Raw genomic sequence first — 16,876 nt, 5'->3', positions numbered from 1 at the left:
ACAGATAAAAACAAGAGCTGCTGGCTGGGAAATCCTGATTCGCGGGCAGCTGGCAGAGAAATTCAAGCGGAAGAAAAAGGATTTTTTCAAATGCCAGAGCTGGTCAGAGCTAGCTGAATCCACATTTACTTGGCAATCAAGACACTTTGCCAAGCTGAGACACACCAGCAAAACAAACAAATAGCTCTGGGGACCCGAGGCAGAAGACACCTGGAACTGGGTAGATCCAGATCCAATTAGAGTCCCTTTCTGACAGGGCAAACGCAAGTGTGAAAGACTTACCTCCTACAGAACGTATGCTGGGTTGCTTGGTTTGTTTTTTTCCCACTTGTTGTGATATGTATTTAAAGGTAACTCAAATTTTCTTTAATTTAAAACTCTTTATGTTCCTTCTTTTCAAGCTTCTCTAGCAGAGACCTTTCCCACTGTCTCAGGTTTAGTCTTCTTTGGGGTCCAGTCTCAGTGCTTTTGGGCAGCTCTTTCTAGATCGCTGTTTCTGGCTCTGGCTGCCTGGGACATGCTGAGGCGGGATAGAAGAGAGAGGAGGGGAGTTAAAAACCTGGAAGAGCTTGGTTCGAGGCAAATACATGTCCCAGCTGTTCTGTTATCCTGCTACAGTCTATAGGGTTGTTTCAGCAGAAGTGCAATTCAGCCAGCTCCAAGTTACTCCATGTGATAAAAGAGATGCCAGAAAACCAGATACAGTGGAGGAAAAATGGCTTCTTTCCATTTGCGCAGTTTTGACGTTGGCTCTTTACAATTAAAATAAAATAATATTGTTATTTTGATCCGTGGCTCAGAAGAGTGAATTAGTGATTACATTAACAAGCAATAGTGATGCAGCCATATGCCTCACAGGATAAATTGATCCAGTTTGTTTTTACAACTGCATTTTAGTTTAAATTTTTCAAATTCCCTAACCTTGACTAGGGAAAAGATGTCAGATTTTTTGACCTTAGCATTATCCCCATTCTCATATCATTATAAATTTTTAGAAAATATTGGTCCTCCAATAGAGTTATGGTTTTGTCCACAGTGAAAAGCTGACAATTTATTCTGAGATTTTTTCCAGTTCTTTCCTTCTTTCACTCAACTGGCCATCCTGTGCATGTCAGATAGCCTGCTTGACATTGTCCAGTGGGTGTCTGAGCTCAGTCCAAGGGAGCCAGGTGCAGGAGGGACACCACCAGAAGGTGAACATAAGGAAGAGATGGTGCCAAAAATAGCGAGTGCCAGTGGTTCCTTGGAACACAGTGAGGAAAATCCATACTGGGAAATATTTCAGTCCTGGCTTTGAGTGGGCTAATAATTTTTTCTCCCAATCAAATTTAAGATGAAGGAAAATATTGAGGCAGATGAGGTAGTTACTTGGGAAGAAGTGAAGATGGCAACATAGAGGACAGATACGGGCAGGGGACTGGCTCTCCCCTCTCCAGAAACACAGCAATTTGGCTTCATGGAACAAGCAAAGCTTGAAGGGGAAGACTTCAGTTTAAATAAGGAGGAGGATGCACATGAGTCACTTCACTTGGATACTGGCCACCCGTTCTCAAGTAAAAGGGTTTCTAAGTGCTGAAGAGTTCAGCCTGTGGTGCTGATCCAGGACATGTGGGCAGGAAGATGGGGTTAGGGATGCAGTCACGCTTGTCAGCCCGGATCTGCCACTTGCCACCTACCCAGCCATTAGTGCCACCTCTGTGCGCCATGCCCTCCCGCAGGGCAGTGAGGCTGACTTTCCAGGCAAAATTAGGCAATGTGTTGGCAGCTGTTTTATTGCCCTGCAGTCAGATGATGTTGGCAAGGGCCTGCTTTGCTTGTGCCCGCAGCTGGCTGTGGAGAGGCTGTTGTGTGGAGGCCCAGTCCAGGGCTGAAGGGCTCCAGGGCTCTGCTCTTCCACAGAGGAGAAGGAAACCTGTCACCAGAGGGCTACACTTCTGCACTGCAAGGCTACTGCAGCTCAGTGTGCCCTGTGACCAGGACACAATGTCAAAGATTTCTGAAAGTCTAACTAAATTGCATTAGACAATTCTCTTTTAGCTAGTTTTACTGACAATCCCAAAGATATCTAAGAAAACCAAAGAAGCATTTCCACTGTAAAAAGCATTGCAAAGCTTTGTCCCTGCCATGCTAGGTTCATTTATAATTCCATTGATTTTTTTAATTTTTTTTAATTCCTGCCAACCAACTTTCTTTGCTACTTTATCACTCCATCTTAAATAATTAGCCAGACCTATGTTACCACTTTTTCTGAAGACACTTCACTCTTATGCTTGTCTTCAAACACCTGGCACAGCATCCTCTATGTTGAAAGCATGGTGACCTTTGGAGGCCTTGCAAGCCAGCCTATTCTGCCTCAGAGCCATGACTCTTTCCCAGCTTCTGAACTTCCTGGTCAGAAAAAGTCACTCTCTCCTTACCTTGTCTTTGTGCTGAAAAAGGGAGGAGTCTCTCTATCTTACAACGTCAGAGCGACTGTTTTAGATAAAAAGCAGTTTCTTCCCCCTTCTAATTACATCCAGAACCCCACAATGTGCTCTTTTATTTCATTTGCAATAACACAAAGTCAGTCACTCAATGTGCAATGTGGCCATCTAAAAGCAAAATGGAAATTTGAGGGATGAGGCCTCATTCTTAGTAAGTACCTTTGTATTTTGAAACAAGAGGAGCAGCCATGATGGTGTGCATGGTAAGCAGCGTGTGTTGTCACACTTCACCTCAGCAAAGTTTTTCCAGTGATGGCAGGGACAACATAACAACTTATCCTGGCTGCTTCTGATTACACAGAAGCTCTAGTTTTCATGAGTCTTCACTTTTCATCCAGTGGATATACCAACAGATGGCCAATCTGTTTCATGCTGTAGTTACCAATAAAGGACTATAAATTCACAAAACACACAGCAGCATCTGAGATGGAAGGGAGGCATGGCAGGAAGGCAGGAAGCTCTGCTGCTTGCAAACACCGTTGTCTGCCTTCCCACTGGCTGCTCACCTGAGCAGGGCTTTAATTTGACAGAATCAGGAATAAGGCTGTGCGTTGTATGGTCAACCGGAGATAGAGCCTGTACCAGTCAAATGTAGTGCCTGGTAACATGGCATCTTCATACTCAGATCCCAGCTCAGCAGCACGCCAGGCACCTCCATTGGGGTGTTGAGTACATTCAGACCTTTAGAGCCAGAGGGCTGGGAGGGGGGGTTAGTCTGTGACTGAATTAGTCCATTTCATCTACTTAGCTCTGCCTGTTTTCTTAATTTGGCACTTCTCTACTTCTATGATCTCTACCTCTTCTGTTCACCCTGGTTTTCACAAATACTAAATGCTAAACATGGAGACTGAATAGGAAATTAAAATTAAAAACCTGTCATAACCAGAATTAGCAGGGTAAGACCAAAAGAAGCTTTCAGCTGTCATGGCTTGTCCAGCCCAGCTTGCTGGAACGATTTCCCTGCCTCGCCCTGGGACATTTCAGGCTGTTATTTCTTTCTTCAAATCATGCCTGAAAACCCTTCTTCTCTCTTCAGATCTCGATTGGTTTTCTCAGTGAAACGGCTGTGATTCTGTGTGCAAATGGCGTGACACAAAACCTAAGTGCCCTACCTGGATATAGGAAAATGGCAGTCTTTAAAGAAATAGCAAGCCAGTTATCTTCAGAGTGCTTAGCTCTACCAGTACTAGCACTTAACCTGTACTTCCCCAATCCCACAGTTACAATAGTTAGAACTTGTTGATTTTGTTATTCCTTTAGAAAAAGTTTTCTTAAAATAGCCTAGCCACAAGGGCATAATGAGGTGCACAGCTGGGCAGAACTTTCTGAGCAGCCGGAGGAAAAAGAAAGAACATATGTGGGACCAAAATGCTCAGAGCCTGATCCCTAGTCATTCAAATGGCTGAAGATTAAGGACTCACCCAGCTGGACCACTAAAAAAAAAAAAAAAAAAGTTGAGGAAGACCAGGCAAAAACAGCAGGAAAAAAGGGGAAAGGGAATAATATATAGTTTATTTCTTACATGCTGCATCTTCTCTCTTTCTGTTTTCCCAGAGCAAAGAAACCACCAGTTATTCTGCAGAGGAGAGTAGAGAAAGCTTATTTAAAAATGAGGATCCTTAATCAGGGACCTAGAAGGACTTGGAACTCTTTTCCCACCTCCACAATTGCGACAGGGCTGCTGTGTTTGTGTCCGGGAGCCTACAGAACCCAGGCTTGCCAACACAGCACTAAGAGAAGCTGATTTTGCTTGAAATGCCTAGATTAATCTTTTCACTTTAAGTGCAGCAGCTTCTGCTAGTTACATGTACATATTATAGATCAAACAAAATCAATCACTCCATTCTAGAGACTCTACCCAAGGGAAAACAGCAACAACATGATATAACTCCACCTCTGAAATCCTCTTCCCAATACTTTATCAAACACAATGATAATAAACCAAAGTATCCCAGTCCCTAAAGCTTCTATGATTAGACATTCACTGTCAGTTTAGCATCACACTATCCACTCTACTTTAACATGACACACCTTAAAGATCCCAAGTATTCATGTGATTCCTATTCACAGCCTCCATGGCTGTCGGCACAGTCATTTAAAACCTGCTTCATCTCCTGCTCCAAACACATATACAAGGGAAGAGTATTGCACATATGTGCAGTGGCAGGAAAGCAGGTTACTGTAAGTTCCAAATCATTCTGTCTTCTCTGTGTTTACCTTGAATGTAAATTAATTGGAGAAAGCACTGGCGATACTTTTATGTATTACACAGCAGCGAATTCATTGCCAACACTGTATAGCTACCACAAAACAACTAAACATATACCTCCCCCAGCCCAAACACCTCACATTTATTTTATCACCATACAGAAAAAGGTAGCGGGAGAAGGGAGGTCTGATCACGCCTTAACCCAGAATAACATTTTGCTTTGTCAGGTTAATTATATGTTCTGACATCAGAAACTGAAATTAGCAGGTGGTTTTCCCTTGGGTTGCCCAGAGACTGTAGAATGAATCACGCCTGCTCTTGTGCTGCACCCGGAACCATGGGGAACGAGGGATGGAAAGACTGGGATATTTGTTTTCCTGCTCAGATCTCTGTGGCTAGAGCCATATCCACACTCTGGCTTTGTCGGCGCTGTGATGTGGCTGGTTGGTATTGCTGTCATCCCACGTGTGGCAGAAATGGCCATCATCTTCCAATGGATGCATTTACACAGCCACAAAGGCATATTCACCACTTTGCTTTGATCCTGGTGTGAATTCATGGCACTAGAGTTTCTCAAAATGTTACTGAAACTTTCTGAAATTAATTTGGCTTGAGAACACTGCTCAACACTGAGCATTCTCCTCAGAGAAAAAAAAAAAAAAAATGTAGCCAGACCTTTTTAACATTTAAATACACAGAAAACACCCCCCGACTAACTAAGATACCCTCCTCCCTCTTAGAGCTATTTAGCACCAGACACCCTGATGTTAGCCTAAGTCTTAAATCTTACAAGAGAAAGAGCACCCAGACAGTTCTTTGGCTTGCCTCTTTCGTGTCTTTTTATACCTAAAGTTCTTCTGGCATTTCGTTTCCATGGTGGTTGGCTTTTCAACCACTTCTTCCTCTTTCAGGCCCCTTTTTTCTTCATCCCTTTATGCTGTTTAAAAGCTCCCTACCTGGTGCTGCAGAGCTGCCTGCAGTTACCTCTGCCAACCCCCTGCCCGCCTCACTCCTTCCCCGGGGCTGCTCCTGACAGGCTGCGTCTGCTCCTCTTCGTCTCCCAGAGCTCCCTCTGCTGTTCGATGCAGCTGCACTTAGGACACGGCTGTAAACCAGCCGAAACCCCAAAGCATTGCTTTGGAGGGCTAATGCAACTCATGAAGGAGCAAGGCTGCCCTGGGGTGGTGGGGAGCAGCCAGGACATGGCCTGGCAGGATTGGCCTCCTCCTGCCAGCTGTGTCCTCTGCCAGGGCGCCTCTTGAAGGCAAAAGGAGCAGCATCCTTGCTCAGCATCCCGCAGGGATGGCCTTTCTGTTGGGAGCGTCAGTGCTTTAGGAAACACTGCTTCTAGGGACAGAAAAATTGGCCTTTCTGCTCTGTCTCCAGCTGTTTAGCATAGGACATTAACATAACACTGCAGAGTAGCTTCACACCCATAGCGCTGGCTAATTACAGGAGATAGAACAGGAGAGGAAGGGAAAATTCTGCCAAAAATTACTGAGGAGTGAAGAATAAGGCCTCAGCCTGTGAAAAACATGCTATTTCTGTCTGCTGTAAGCAGACTGGCCCGGCGCTATGACAGCCTCATTGGAAGGGAACTACGCACTGTAGATGCCTGGAGGGATGTGCCAGCTGCAGCAGGCCAGGCTGAGCCAGGGCACTGGAGATTTAAGCCCCCAGCCCTGCGGTGCATGGACATAAGGGAGGGGAGGGAGGGATGCTCGCTCTCCCATCGCCCCCTCCGGAGGCTGTGCACCGTGGAGCTGCCTCCTCATCATGCAGCACACATGCACCTTGCTGCTGACAAGATGCTCAGCAGCTCTTGTTCTGCTGGGCTTTGGGATGCCTAGGATCAAGGAGAAAGACCACAAGAAATCCCTTTCTCAGCAGTGAGAGGGCCCAGCCTCAAAATGTGCCAGTAACTTGTGCCGTTTTCTGCAGGGGCAGTATCCTGCAGCCCTGGTACCCAGGGATGGTGCATGGCTCTGCTCTCACTCTGGGGAGCGTGACATGGAAACATGCCGAGCTGTCCCCTGCTAACGCTGCCATGATTGCACACTTGTTGCATTCGCCTGCGTACGTTGCCATAGGAACTGCAGCCCCAGCATCTGCTGCCTGCTGCTCCCCACCATGCTGCCTCTGCGCCCAGGCTGGCTCGGCCCACCTCTGCTCCTCTGCCTGCCTGCTCTGCTGGCCTGATCATGCCTCCCCCTCACTCATGAACTCCCTGCCTCGTCCTCTTTTTTTCACTGCTGTAGCAGCTAATTATTGCATTAGTTATAATTTGCCTATTCATTTGTCTCTCCCCCTCCCTCCCACCTTGGAACATTTCCATTTCTCCATCCTTTCCGCCTTCACACTAGCTCTGCTCTCTGACTCCCATCCTCTCTTCTCTTGCACTTCTCAGCCACACAAAACCTTGTTTCACTGCTGTACCCTTTCCTTCCTCTTCACCTCCCTACTAGGCACATATTCTGTGCTCTTCCTAGCATCTCTTGCTCTATCCTCTCTCCCAGTCCTTCTCCAGTTTCCTTCCTCTTAGACCCCCTGCCCGCCACCTCAGACTGCTCCTTCACACAGACCTTCTCTTTCTTCTACCCCTGTGCAGGGCACTTACAGCTTCTCCAAGGTCTGCACCAGGCTTGCTCCTCTCCTGCATTCTTCCTGGCTCTATACAGTCAACAGCATTTCTCATTCTCTGCTCTTGTCTATCCAAATACCCCAGAAACTGCATCTCCCTCCACCTCCTAATAGCTTGTACCTCTAGCCTTACTCCATCCTTTACCTCTCTGAATCCTCACTTTCCTCCAGGCTCCTTCATCAAGCCATCCAAGACAAGCACATTATAGTCTCTCACTGTCCCCATATCCCATCCTGACCCATCTTTCTTCTTCCTTGTGCTCTGAATGGGGAATTCCAGCCAGCACCATAGCCAACTACACCATCAGCCTAACCACCCTGATCTATACCTTTATTCCAGTGCATGCACCATCATGTTTCACAGCCTCTCCCTCCTCCATCCCCATCCCCTTGGCTGTCTTGCTGCTTTTGATACCATTGACTGCAAATTCCCTTTGAAGTCATATTCCCTTCTCTCTCTTGGAATCACTTTTCCTCTCAGCCACCTTCTCCCTTTCCATACAGCACACTGGACCAGGACACCAGTGTCCTCCTTCCATCCCCACCCCAGGCACACTACTCATTCTTCCTTGATACCATCTGTGCTTCTCCTTTTCCTTCACCGTCTCCAGCACCTCTGCTCTCTCCTTCCTCCCATGTGAAGGACACAAATGTGTCCCAGGGCACCTTCTAAAGACCATCTCCTCTGCCTAGAGGGTTTCAGCTAGAACCTACAGCTGTGCGAGCCCCCACTCTTGTGGGTGTCTCTCCATCTTGCATCTCAGCCAACCTCTACCCTCAGAGAAACTGAGTGCTGCTACCACCACCTTCACTGATCCCCTTGCTTTTCCTTGCAAGTCCCTTGCATTTCCACACTCTGTTTTTCCTCCTGGGAACATCACTCTGTCTTGCTAGATTTATTCTGCTTCCATTTCTCCAGCCTTGTCTCACCACCTCAAAACCACTGGTGGTCATGAAGTTGTTACATTTGGACTGTTACTGCAGGACATGCAGAAGGTGTGCTATGTGAGAGCATGTAAGGATGCTGTAAAGTTAGACAAGAAATTTTCCACTTGTATTATATTTTCATATATACTTCAGACCATCTGTGGAAAGCTGTCAAATGACTAGTTGGAAACATATTATAAAATCTTGTTATTTTACTTAAAACACTAATTTAGCAGGCTCAGATCTGAGAACTCAGCAAAATGTTAACAGTTTTCTTGTGCTTCTCAATTTTGCTCATCTTTTTACAACAAGAAGGTCTCATAGCTTATTGTGACCTGAAACCTTCCTGCACCCCCTGCAACTTTTGAGCCCACATTTGCCTGCTAGCTTGGCATGTGCTATGCATTGCTGCAGTCCCTGGCTTACATGTGCTTGTTAATAGAGCCCACAGTAACTTGCATGTGTGTTCTTGAGTCAGCAAAAGTATGACAGCACTTCATTATTTCATAGCGACACCACCAGACCCCAAGATCAGCACATTACCACATCTTTTTTAAGTTTGTTTGCAGTGTTCTTTTAGGTGCTTTTTGCACACCGTGTTGTCCAACAGGACAATATACTATATATTTGCACTCCGAATTTCCACCTCTGTATTACCACTGTCCATGTGAACAGCATCCTGGATACATTTGAAATTAGCTTTGTGACCATCTCTTTCCTGGTTCCCAGTATTTGAGAAAGCTTCTGGTATCTGTCTAGATTCCAAATGCCATTTTGTGGTGATGCTGGCCTGGAGGAGACTGACAGCTCTATATCCATGCGCATTCCTATAGCAAATTTATCTCCTTTCGTTTCAAATCTCTGGGAAAAAACCTGTCTCTTTCTGTGATGTTACTCTCAACTCCATTTTTTTCTTAGATTTTCCCTATATAGAACAGCTTGTCTTACCTGTGCTTACTGCAGAATTTCTTCTTCACATCTGAATATCTGTTGTAGAGCCCATCTTAAATTCTTCTTAGGTACCCTTTCTAGTGTGTTTGCGCCTTTGTCCTTGTGTTATCAACAAGTTCTTCTCTCTTTTCTCTTCAAAAACATCCATGCAGACCTTTTCTGTATGTGCTCCTCTGCAAAACAAATTCAAGTTAGTGCGAGAGAGTAAGAGACAAGTACCCACACCGCCAAATTACGTCACCCTGTGCGTGGTGCTTCTGTGACATGAGATCTGCTGGTGCTCACATACATTGTCCTCCTGATCTGCAGTTGCTTCCTTTGTAAACCCATTTGCTTGGATGACTAATCAGTAAATCTGAATATACATAGAACAACAACAAAATGTTACTAAATCTACAGTAAATCCACTGAAGACAGTCTGACTTTTCCAATTTACGCCTGCTCACCATGCAGTGTTCTGGAGGTTTCCTGCGCTGGCAGTGGTCCATCACAGTAGTTCCCAGAGATGCAACCTTCACACACGCTGAGTCGCAACACATTAGTTGTAGTGGGAGGAGCTGGCTCCAGCAGGCAACATTTCCCACTCGGAGCTTGTTTGCAGAACCAGAAATTAATCTCCCAGGGTTTAACACAGTCCCACAGCTTCATCCCCAACCCCAGGGAATCCACATTTTTCTCTTCTTTTATAACTAGGTTTCCTTTCACACATAGACAGGGTCTCCTTTGATATGAAAGGATCTGACACGATAAGAAGCAGTAGCTACACAGAACAATCACAGCTTCTGTCTGAACTAGGGTGTTTCTGGGGCAAGAGGGAAGAGCCAAAACACACCAAAGGAAGAACTCCAGGAAGGATTGGGATTGGGCAGTTGCTGTCTTGGGCTGAAGTTGTACTCCAAGACTAGTCAGATGGGAACGGCTGTCCCTTTTTGGAAATCTGGATGACACGATGGGATTTCGAATAGAAAACAAGGAATGATTTGGGGAGCTGCTGTGACTAGTACCCTGCCCTACCTGAGCCCAAAAGCCTTTCAGCTTTAGGGGCTGGAGTTTGCTGAGGAAGGCTGATTCCAGATAGAATTGGAGCATGCATCAGGAAGCAGATAGGTCCTTATAAGCACAGGTCTTATCCCTGCAATTTTCCCATGAAATTTTCCATCATAAGCCCAATATTTTCATGTGCACTGGCCAGCCCTTTGCGGTAACATCAGACATCAGGCAAATGTTTCCTTCTATTGTCTTTGCGTCTCCCAAAGGACCTTTGGCTTGAGTGTCTTTGCCAACAAATAGGAAGCAGCAAAAGCAGTTGACAGATCAAGATCAGTGATGATGGTAGAAACAAGCTGTCCATGATGCTGGTTGCTGTTTATTCTTCTGAACAAAGTACAACCAGTTTGCCCAGGGCTGCATGAACAGGAAGGAAGACATGATCTCTACTATCCCTGGCTAAGCATGCAAGGATCTGGGATGAAGTCCTTCAGAAACTGGGGCTGGGGGGAAGCTGTAGATCTCTTAAATTCAGCCCTGTTGCACTCTTTTTGTGTTATCTATTCCCATGTGGAGTTCCTAAATCTGGGTGAGCAGAATTGTGTCTCAGAAATACTGGGTGGTTTGCTGGGCTTGAGGAGGGGAAAGAATAAGGTGAGTCCTACAGCACTGGCACCAGAACTATGGGAGACACAAGGAAGAGAGGGTGCTCTCCTCCACTTTCCATTTGCCTTCACACAGGGGGTGGTCTGTGCTCTCAACTCCTCCTTTGGGGCTTGGAGAGAACAGGAGGAGCAGAAGCAGAGGGGAGATGGTCTTTCCACTCAACTCAATAAGCAGAGCCATAAAGTACCAGAAAATCCCCAAATCATGCCAATGCAAGAGCCTTAGGGGCTTTTTTTCCCCAGAGTGGGATCATTTGGAAAAGAGCTGGAAGTCACCATACACATAAACAAGCTCCTTGTGTTCTCAGAAGCAAGTCCATGGCCAGATTATAGTTTGCAGTTTGTTGCTGGAGTGCAGTGAGTGTCCCAGTGGAGTGGTACCTGGAGCTCTGGGATGCCAACCTGCCAGACCTCACCTGGTTTGGACACCACAGCTGTGTCTTTGCTTGATGTGGTGCAAACATTTTTAGAACTACTCCAAGATGGTGTCAGTAGTATGTGGAAAAGGCAGAGTGGATTAGATGCACACATTTGCTGGATCTCCTCTTTGCTCTTTCAAGATTTTTTCCCCAGTCCATTCACTTCAGTTTTACGGATGTATTCTTCCTGTTCTGATCAAGTGTGTAAAGGCTTGAAAAATGGTGGTGCGTGACTTCGAAAACCATGAATGCAGCCAATGGAGAGGACTGAGCTCTCCCATCAGGACAGGCAGGTTTGTGTGTTGACACTCGCAGACCAAAGCCTATGAATTTGTTTTCTGTATTTAGGAATTTTAGGGTAAGATGAAGCATTTTACTGCACCTTTAATAAATCAGTACCTGGCACAACTTTACAAAGGTCATGGGCCAACGGCCAGAAGGACCATGGAAAACCTCTCTTCTGCTGGAATAGCACCTGGAGAAGAAGCAGGATATTAAGTCAACAGCAAGACTTCCAGGATCTCTGTGGAAGTGGAGCAGACCTTGAGTTGCTTTGAAATGTCCCATGACATTTAGTTTATGAACTGCACTTGCAGAAGATCTACCTTTAAGAAACACAGCATTACTTTTGTTACTAACCTGGAAAACCCCATGCTTTGCAAGAATGGCTCCTTTTATGTCAAAAAAGCAGGGAGACTCTTACTTTGCTCAGTGGGCAGCTGTAGGCAGAAAAAACACAGAAAACTGCATGGGTACATGATCAGTGTGCAGGGTTGACCCAGGCTGGATACCAGGTGCCCACCAAAGCTGCTCTATCACTCCCCTCCTCAGCTGGACAGGAGAAAGAAAATATCATAAAAAGGTTCGTGGATCAAGATAAGGACCGGGAGATCACTCAGCAATTACTGTCACAGGCAAAACAGATTCAATTTGGGGAAAAATTTATTGCCAATCAAATCAAAGTAGGGTAATGAGAAAATAAAAACAAATCTTAAAACACCTTCCCCCTCCCTTCTTCCCAAGCTCAGCTTTGCTCCCAATTTCTCTACCTCCTCCCCAGCAGCAGTGCAGGTGGATGGGGAATGGGGGTTGTGGTCAGTTCATCACACATTGTCTCTGCTGCTCCTTCCTTCTCAGGGGGAGGACTCCTCACGCTGTTCCCTTGCTCCATCATGGAGCCCCTCCCATGGGAGACAGTTCTCCACAAAATTCTCCAACGTGAGTCCTTCCTGTGGGCTGCAGTTCTTCAGGAACTGCTCCAGCATGGCTCCCCCACGAGGTCACAAGTCCTGCCAGCAAACCTGCTCCAGCATGGGCTCCTCTCTCCATGGGGCCACAGGTCCTGCCAGGAGCCTGCCCCAGCACGGGCTTCCCACAGGGTCACAACCTCCTTCGGGTGCATCCACCTGCTCCAGCATGGGCTCCTCCCCGGGCTGCAGGTGGAGAACTGCTCCTCCATGAACCTCCATGGGTGCAGGACACAGCTGCCTCACCGTGGGCTGCAGGGGAATCTCTGCTCTGGCACCTGAAGCACCTCTCCTTCTGCACTGACCTTGGGGTCTGTAGAGTTGTTTCTCTCACAAATTCTCACTCGTCTCTCCAGCTAAAAATTGTTGTTGTGCAGCAACTTTTTCCCCTTCTTAAATATATTATCACAAAGTTGCTACCACCATTGCTGATGGGCTCAGCCTTGGCCAGCAGCAGGTCTGTTGGAGCCAGCTGGCATTGGCTCTGTCAGACATAGGGGAAGCTTCTAGCAGCTTCTCACAGAAGCCACCCCTGTAACCACCCTGCTACCAAAACCTTGCTATGCAAACCCAATACATTTCACCCCTCGCCTCTGTGAATTATCATTAAAATGAACATTCATCACAGTATCTTCACAAACTTCACTCACATCAACAAAAAAGAATTCCCCACACCAAAATCAAAATCACATCATCACAGCACCAAAGTGGACAATTTACACACAATCCACCTCTCGTTCCTTCACAATTACAACAACCTAAATTCCCCACCATTATTCCACTCTCTAACATTGTTCAGTCCATGTTTTTCTGTTATCTCTCCCAATTACTATCCTTATCTCAAATTCCTCATGCCCCATGTTGGGGGCCAAAAATGACTGTGGTGGGTTGACTTTGGCTGGATGCCAGGTGCCCACCAAGCTGCTCTATTAGTCCCCTCCTCAGCAGGATGGGGAGGGGCAGAAGAAAATAAGATGGAAAAAACTCATGGGTCAAGATAAAAGCAGTTTAATAAAAGCAAAAGCAAAGGCTGTGCACGGAAGCGAAGGAAAACAAAAGATTTATTTTCTACTTCCAGGTGATGTCCAGTCACTTCCCAGGAAATAGGGATTCAGTATGCATAGAGATTGCTCTGGAAGACCAAATGTCATAATAAGGAATGCCCCTCCCCTCTCTTAGCTCTTATTGGTGAGCAGATGTCATATGGTATGGAAGACCCCTTTGGTCAGTTTGGGTCAGCTGTCCTGGCTATGTCCGATCTTGCCCACCCCCGGCCTACTGGTGAGGGATGAATGTTGGAGAGACAGCCTTGATGCTGTGAGCGCTGCTCAGCGGTAGCCAAAACACTGGTGTGTTACCAACATCTTTCTAGCTACCAATACAAAGCACAGCACTATGAGGGCTCCTATGGGGAAAATTAACTCCATCTCAGCCAGACCCAATACATCCAGATAGATCACATGGGGAGCACTGAAGGGAAATGCAGGCCTCTCTTTCTTCCCATCATTGTGTTTGGAATATGTTTCCAATTGCACTAGTCACAAAGCAATCAAAGAAACTTGTCTACAGTGGCAAATTGAAGATGTCCTATCAGGCCACATTATAATGAGCTACACGCTATTGAATCCTTAGCTACATCAGAAAAACCAACATCCACATGGCTTCAGGACACAGTGCAGTCGATTTCCATATGCCTTGACAGAAAAGAGAGAACAGATCTGGAAAGCAAATGAAATCTGTCTTTGGGAGATGCCCGCTAACATGTTCTTTCCCACCCTTCCATCCCTACCCAGCGTCCCACCCTTCCTTGCAGGAGGTGGGGAAGGAGGGAGGCTCCCCCCCTGCAGCCTTCAGCACTGGGAGGCAGTGAGCTCATCCAGCCAGGGGCCCTCAGCCCTTCCCAGGCTCCCCAGCAAGCTCCAGGCCGTGCACCCCCCCCTCTCCATCCATTGCCTCTGCTAGCGGGCTGTTCCCAGGGTGCAAGACTAAGCAAGTGCTCGTTTTGTTGAGTGTGTCACATTTAGTATTTCCAGTCTTGTTCTACTCACCTGACACCGTCTGCTGGTTTTAACAGCCCTGCAAAGGAAAACAAAAGCAAAATTATCAAACAACCCAGTCATGGCCGCATAGTAATATAACAGCTGGGGTTGGCCACTGTCAGGGGGAGCAGGGACCCTGAACTGGCACAGGACCTGCCGTGCGTGGTGGGGGCCCTGGTTATAACTAACTTACTGTTTCCCTTTGTTCTTCCAGATAACAGCCTTTCTGTTGTGCTCCAAAATGGATCAGAGATGACTGCAGCCTTTGACTGGTATCTTCCAGTAATTGTTATAAAATGACTGCTTTATTCTAGCCCTAAGAAAACATTCTTTTTGCATGAGGCCACTCTTGCAGCACAACTGGAATAAGTAAAATTGCAAAGGAGAAATATTTACTTTATCTATTACTGCAAAGATACTTTAAAGATGATCAGGCTTTGGAAGTAAACACTTCTCAAGCTACAACTGTTCTCTGATCTGGGTCAGGGCTCCACGCAAATCATCCAAATGATGCATAGCCGTCCACTGACCCTGTGTGGGAAGGTATTTCTGCAGTCATCTGACCCTTCAATTAATGAGTCAGATTCTCAGGCCAGCAAAACTCCCACTGAAACGAAGGAATTAGGTTCGCAATCCAGCCTAAATCCTACCAACATTTGCTGGGTCGAGCGAAATAAACCGTCCCCGGTGGCTGGAAAACGGAGGAAAAATAACCCGGGTGCCTGTAGCGCAGCGGGGCGGCACCGCCCGGCCCCGACAGCAGGTGCCGCTGCGGGCCGCGGCTGGGCCCGGCTGGGCGGCCCCGGCCCGCCTCGCCCCGCCGCGGCGGGAGAGGGGTTGTGGGGGGGCTCCTCGGCGGGCCCCAGGCCGGGCCGGGGTGGGCGCTGAGCGGGCTGCCCGGAGCCGGGGTGCCGGGAGGCCACGGCCACCCGCTCCCGCGTGGGGGTGTCCCCCACGGCAGCGGTGGCCGAAGGCGGGGTGCGGAGCGGCCCATCGGTAGGGACACCGCGGCGCTGTGCGAGGTGAACGTCCCGGGGGAAGGGCCAGTGCTGCCCCCACACTCGGCCAAGTCCCCCCCCGCGTATTTGCAAAACTCGCCGCGGCCGGAGCCTGCGCTGCTGCAGAGCCCCCCCGCGGCTGCCCTGGCGCGAGTAACGGCGTCAGAGCACACCAAGGGGCTGTGCTCTAACCTGGTGGCAGGGCAGCACCTAGGAAACCCGAGTTTAGGCTTTGTCTGGGGGCTAGTCCCGGCTGTTGCCGCAGGTACCAGTCAGAGTGCAGCCCCCTTTCATCGCGGGCAGGCAAGGCTTTAGACCTTTGGAGATCACCTTGGCACTGCACTTCCAGGACCATCATTGTCACTCTAAGGATCCGTGATAATGCTCTGGAAAAAGGCAATATTTTCCTGTTTCCATTACCGGTAAGAGAGGCAGCCACAGGAGACAATCTGCTTTGTTGTTAAAATTGGGTCTGGTTTATACCCACACCATGATGCACTTCAGAGTGACATCAGGTTTTTAACTTATGTTTTCTTTCTGATTGACCTTTGTGGTCAGGAAAGCATGACACACCTGGATATTTAAAGAGACTGGCAGGTAGAGGAGGGAGAAGGAAAGGCACAGGAAAAAACCCAAAGCTGCATGGAGTTAATGGCTTATCCTAAAATTAGGGATGAAGGAAGTTGCAAGGACTTAGCTCATGGAATTCCTTCCCTCCACTGGACCTATCCCATTTAGACCCCAGTCCTCACTCACCTGGGGGGCTGGATAACCAGTGGGAGCAAAGAAGAGACACCATGTCCTACTCTTACCTGCCAGTTCGTGCTGGACAGCTGAATCCACAAACAGATGAAATTATTTCTCCTACGAACACACTTTTCTTGTTGATCGTTTTCCTTCCAGCTCTTTCCTTTCAAGGAGAGGGAGGAGATGCTCTCTTAGTGTCACAGCGAGCTATGCAGTGCTCAGACCCAGCATCACCAGCCCTCTGCTCTTGCTTCACTGCTGTGGTAGCTGTGGCTTTAGCATGGACAATGCCAGCAGCCTCAACTAGCAAAACGCTTGAGATTTTGGAGATCATTTGCAACTTCTTGGTATGCCACTGAGGCCTGGATGGAAGGGCCCACGGGAATGCAGGAAGGGCTGGCAGTATGGCTGCAAATAAGCAGGGCACAATTTGCCTACCCACCACTTTAGACACCCAAAGGTTTCTGAGACTGCACAGAGCTGCCAGACACAGGACAGGGCCTCAGGAGACTGGTCCATGCAGGAGCAGCAGCTGGAGAGCAGAGAGGGCACCTAAGGATGTAC

Source organism: Strix aluco, chromosome 8 (genome assembly GCF_031877795.1).
Source record: "Strix aluco isolate bStrAlu1 chromosome 8, bStrAlu1.hap1, whole genome shotgun sequence".
Classification (NCBI taxonomy): domain Eukaryota; kingdom Metazoa; phylum Chordata; class Aves; order Strigiformes; family Strigidae; genus Strix; species Strix aluco.
Note: the sequence above shows the minus strand (reverse complement) of the source record.